This window comes from Ictalurus furcatus, chromosome 26 (assembly GCF_023375685.1).
Source record: "Ictalurus furcatus strain D&B chromosome 26, Billie_1.0, whole genome shotgun sequence".
NCBI lineage: Eukaryota > Metazoa > Chordata > Actinopteri > Siluriformes > Ictaluridae > Ictalurus > Ictalurus furcatus.
Genome location: NC_071280.1, coordinates 13,062,711 through 13,068,968, shown reverse-complemented (window position 1 = coordinate 13,068,968; position 6,258 = coordinate 13,062,711).

Sequence of the window (6,258 nt, the reverse complement as noted above, 5' to 3'; positions counted from 1 at the left end):
TGTTCTGGATTTTGGAGATGTAGCAACAGCCACTGCAATTACGAGTCGCTATGGGGACCGAGCTAGATTTGACTGAATTTTAATATTCCTAAAGGTTCATTCAGAAGAGGTTATTGAGCAACAAATGGAGTGTGACTGTTGCAATGATGCAGTATGCAAACTCTTTTTTTCTTCTTCTTGTCTTAGTGACTGTGTCTAAGGCTGACTCAATCACGATGTATAGAATTTTAATTTATTCATGTACGGTGGTGCTTGAAAGTTTGTGAACCCTTTAGCATTTTCTATATTCCTGCATAAATATGAAGCAAGTCCTAAAATTAGATCAAGAGAACCCAATTAAACAAATGAGACAAAGATATTATACCCGGTCATATATTTATTGAAGAAAATGATCCAGTGTTCCATATCTGTGGCAAAAGTATGTGAACCTTTTGTTTTCAGTATCTGGTGTGACCCCTTTGTGCATAAATAACTGAAACTAAACATTTTCGGTAAAGGTTGATCAGTCCTGCACGTCAGCTTGGAGGAATTTTAGCCTGTTCCTCAGTAGAGAACAGCTTCAACTCTGGGATGTTGGTGGGTTTCCTCACATGAACTAAGTGCTTCAGATCCTTCCACAACATTTATTTTGGATTAAGATCAGGACTTTGACTTGGCCATTCCAAAACATTAACTTTATTCTTCTTTAACCATTCCTTAGTAGAACAACTTGTGTGTTTAGGGTCATTGTCTTGCTGTATGACCCATTTTCTCTTGAGATTCAGTTCACAAGAGTTCCTGACATTTTCCTTTAGAAATCTCTGGTATAATTCAGAAGTTATTGTTCCATCAATGATGGCGAGTCGTCCTGGCCCAGATGCAGCAAAACAGGCTCAAACCATGATACTACCACCACCTTGTTTCGCAGATGAGATAAGGTTCTTATGCTGGAATGCAGCGTTTTCCTTTCTCCAAACATAACGCTTCTCATTTAAGCCAAAATGTCCTATTTTGGTCTCATCCACCCACACAATTTTTCCGTTGGCCTTCTGGCTTGTCCACGTGATCTTTAGCAAACTGCAGATGGGTTGCAATGTTCTTTTTGGAGAGCAGTGTTTTTCTCCTTGTAACCCTGCCATGCACAGCATTGTTGTTCAGTGTTCTCCTGGACTCATGAACATTAAACATTAGCCAAAGTTGCTTAGAAGTTACCCTGGGTTCCTTTTGATCTCGTGGATTATTACACGTCGTGATCTTTGTTGGCCTCCACTCCTGGGGAGGGTAACAGTGGTCTTGAATTTCTTCCATTTGTACACAATCTGTCTGAATGTGGATTGGTGGACTCCAAACTCTTTAGAGATGGTTTTGTAACCTTTCCCAGCCTGATGTGCATAAACAACTCTTTTTCTGAGCTCCTCAGAAATCTCCTTTGTTCTTGCCATGATGCACTTCCACAAACATGTGTTGTGAAACTCAGACTTTGATAGATCCCTGTTATTTAAATAAAATGGGGTGCTTTCATACACCTAATTGTCATCCAATTGATTGAAAACACCTCCCTCTAATTTCACATTCAAATTAACTGCTAACCCTAGAGGTTCACATACTTTCTCCACTCACAGATATGAAATATGGGATCATTTAATAGGTTATTTAATAACTAACAAGTATAATATTTGTTTAATTGGGTTCTCTTTGTCTATGTTTAGGACTTGTGTGAAAATCTGATGTTTTAGGTCATTTATGCAGAGATATAGAAAATCCTAAAGGGTTTATAAACTTTCAAGCACCATTGTATATACTCACTGGGTCACTTTATTAGGACTACCTGTACACCTGCTCATTTATGCAGTTATCCAGTGCAGCGATGACACGATTTCTGAAATACTCAAACCAGCCCTTCTGGTACCAACAGCCATGCCATGGTTAAAGTCACAGATATCACACTTTATTCCCCCATTCCGTGTTTGATATGAACATGAACTAATGCTCTTGACTTGTATCTGCATGTTTTGTTTTTTTTGCATTGCACTGATGCCACATGATTGGCTGATTTAGATAACTGCATGAATGTACAGGTGTTCCCGGTAAAGCGGGCGGTGAGTGTTTATGTATTGTAATTAGTTTCTGTGTATATAATGAGTTTTAATTGTTCCAACAGTAAAAAGGATGCGCACAATTTTTTGAAAGAGCTCACTTTCTTCTTAAGGCTGGTCTAGTGTCCGTATTACCTTACTGCAATTACTATGACTAATCATTACAATAGAAAGTGGTAAACTGACCTGAGATCAGTCTACAAAGGCTGGAAAGGTATCAACGAATATAGTCTCTGCTGAAATCATGTCTACTTGAATGAAGTTTCTAGACAAGTGCTGGGTTTTTGTGTAATGATTTGTCACAGAGTTATATAATATATAAATATTCAAATCTTCCGTTTTTTGTCTTTTGCACATGATCATTTTTGCTTGGTGAATAGATTATACTGTCAAACATCTCATTTCTATGGTGTTTTAAAATACGGCCGTTTTGGACACTTTTAAAACACAGCAATGTTTTTTTGTCTCTGGTTATTTTATCAAGTTTGTTTTTGCACATGTGTATTGCTAATCTGTTCTTCATGTTGATACACATCCAATACAGAGATCTTTCTTTTTCTTTTTTGCAGTTGCAGACTTGTTTATTACAATTCACAGCAGCCTCTGAGAAAATCCTTGAATCTGTTATATGTTGTATAAATATTTTCTCTGTCTCTGCTAATTTTGTTGTTCGGTTTTCTTGCTCTTTTACCAGGTTGCTAACTGTCTGATTACACTGGATTTAAATCCTGAGTCTTGAGTCTGTATTACTTTTGACACGTTTTTTTTAAAAAACAACACATTTTTCCTCAGACCTCCTTATAGCTTTTGTCCCTGAACTTTCCACTCACAAAACACCTTAGGTTCAGGCTGACCTAATATTTATTATAGCTTGGATCAAACCTATTCAATTCAAACAGGATAATCATGCAATAACTTTTGAAGGGTGTTCTTTCCACTACTAACACATTATAAAAATCACGAATCCTTAATCGGTCACTTTAAGAACCACTGGAATGCACTGAAGGGTTTAGCGGAGGTTCACGTTCAGTCATCAGCACAGGAAGTTAAGCACAGAGCTGTCATTGTGGTTTGGTTAATACCATACAAATGGCAACCTTGCTATTGAACAATCACGTTTAAATACTCATGCAGGTCTACATTTATGTCACTTATCTGTCAGATCTCACACAAACTGCATGTTTCAACAGAGGGAGTAACATACCCATATCTTTTTACTAAATGTTATCAGTACTTTCAAAACTGTACTTTTTTGCCTTCACGCTGTCTCAGTTGTCACACCCATAACACTGATTTATTGCAATGCATTCACTAACTTAAATAGGAACACCTTTACCCCTGCTTATTCGTGCCATTATCCAATCAGACAATTTTGGTTGCAGTGCATAAACTCATGCAGTTACAGGTTGGAATGTGTGGGGGGTGATTTAATGTGGCACAGTTGTTGGTGCCAAACAGGCTTTTTGAGTATTTCTGAAACTGCTGATCTTCATGCACAACAATCCCTAGATTGCACACACAATGGTGTGAAAAACACACAAAAAAAACTTCCAGTAAGCAACAGTTCTGTGTGCAGAAACGCTTTGTCAATGAGAGAAGTCAGAGGAGAATGGCCAGACTGGTTTGAGCTGACAGAAGGCTACAGTGACTCACATAACCACTCTATGCAACTGTGCTGAACAGAAACACACTGAACCTTGGAGTGGATGGGCTACAACATTGGGAAGAGCACATCGGCTTCCACGCCTGTCAATCAAGAACAGGAATCTGAAGCTACAGTGGGCACAAGGTCACTGAAACTGGAGAGATTGGAGAAAAACTGCCTCATCTTAGTGTATATCTGCACTATGTAAATAAATATCATACTTTTGCATATTTATTAGTCTGTTCTGCCTGACTGACCATATATGCAATCTGTCTCACTGATCCTAAGCTTGTTCAGGCAGTACGAGTCAATACGAGTTTAAATGTCATCCATAGACCAGAATTCATTTATTATGGAGAATACTGCAGAGAGTAAGCAAATAGTGAGGAACTTTAAGCTTGCAACTCTAAATTCTGGTAAGTTAGCATGTGAGGAAGAAGAATGTAGCTTAGAACATATGCTCATAATTCACGTCCATGTATACACAAGCTGCTATCACAGTATCTGAAATGCAGATCTATTGATTCAACTCCTGGATGATTTAATACCTCCTCCACAGTGATACCCAGGTGCTCCCAGGCCAGACGAGAGATATAATCTCTCCGTCTAGTCCTTGGTCTGCCCCAGGGTCTTCTCCCCATTGGACATGCCCAAAACACCTCCCCAAGGGAGGCGTCCAGGAGGCATCCTAGCCAGATGCCCAAAACACCTCAACTGGCTTCTTGCTATGCAGACGAGCAGCAACTCTACTATGAGCTCCCCCTGAATATCTGAGTTCCTCACCCTATCTCTATAGTTGAGCCCAGCCACCCTGCGAAGGAAGCTTATTTCTGCTACTTGTATCCATGACCTCATTCTTTTGGTCACTACCTAGTGGGCCCACCACCTGCAGAAGGAGTAGTAATGATCAGGGGCAGAGGCCTTGGTGGACCGACCCCCGGCTACCACATATTTTTTGTGGATGTTTATGTTTTTGGGAGGTGGGAGGAAACCAGAGAACCTAGAGGAAACCCACTGGGGGGCAGCAACGCTGCACAACTGCTGCACAACCATGTTGACAGAATTATCATAAATGCAAGTTTTCAATCTAAAGATTGCACATAAACATACACAACAATTTTCATAGCTGAGTTTCTGACTTGTTATTGACTTTTACCCTTTTATCATATAAAAGAAAAGTACCTTTTCACTAGTTCCCATTTGGTAATCCTAAATTTTTTCTAATCAAGCCATGTTTTTAGACATGGGGTGGCAAATGGGTGGTACCACCAAGTCACGAAAGGACGATGTTTACACTTGCACAACATCTGATTTGTTTTATAAAATGAAGGCCAAACAATGACCTTTGGTCAAGATATCAACAATACTATATATAAAAAAATTAAATTAATATGAGCTCCATATGACTCAGCAAATCTGCATAAACTGTAAAGAAGTAACAACCCTCGAATATGTCTCTTAAAGTCAGATTTGGGGTGGCAGCTGCTACCCTGTACCACCCATGTTTCTACACCACTCTATGAAATACAGCTTACTTTTATCTGAGGAGCACATAAATGCAGAAAAACTCTAAGAGGCTTAGCAAATGTGACATTCGATTGTAAATCTTGATCCGTGTTAGTAATATGGCCCACTAATAGATATTGACTTCACACTTTGGTGCATTAAGGGGCAGGAGAATGGCCTGGAAGATTCTTCTGAGTCCACCTACAACAGCGTTACTGAAAAATCAGAAGAATTAACCGGCATGTGTGCTTCAGGAATGTGTAACTTGAGCAGTCCCATAAGCAGGGCTCATGTACACTACAGCACATTACACACAGATATATGGATATATGGCCAGATAAGACATAGATACAAGTACAGGCAGATTTTCTGTCACTGCCTATGATAAAGGCGAGAACCTTGGTTTCATGAGTGTTATTTACTCATTTAACTTGGGTCTTTTATTGATCAAATGAATTTAAATGATTTCGTTGTCATCTTCAATGGATTTCTAGTCATGGCATTAATACTTGTAGATTGATTTATTGGTGTGCTGCATTGTCAATGCTTTATTTAATCTTATATGTAAAGTGATCTGAGAATTTGGTCTCAAAAATTAAATGGCATTATATAAATAAAGATGTTTTGCACACATATATAATTATTAAAATATTGGGTTTTTTCACCCCTGAAGTGGGAGTTGCATGCTGCTTCTTCTCAACAGATGACCTCCCTTGAGTTTTGTAGACTCTGTCATGGATTGTTTGTTTAGAGGGAGGTATTGTTCCCTGAATGCTTATTTCATTCCCTGGCCCATCCTTTTCTTCCTTTCTAACTTTGAACAAAAGTTCATGTTAAACCTTGCATTCATTCTATCTGTCCCTCTTCAATATTGGCAGCTGCAAGCTTAGATAACAAAAGACCGCTCTGTACTCACTATTTAAACAGCTCTAGTTTGTATGAAATATCAGTAAAGGGGCACGTTTTACTTTCGAAATTAGCACAGAGCTGTCAGGGGGAAAAGAAACACGACGAATTTCATAACAAGTGCTT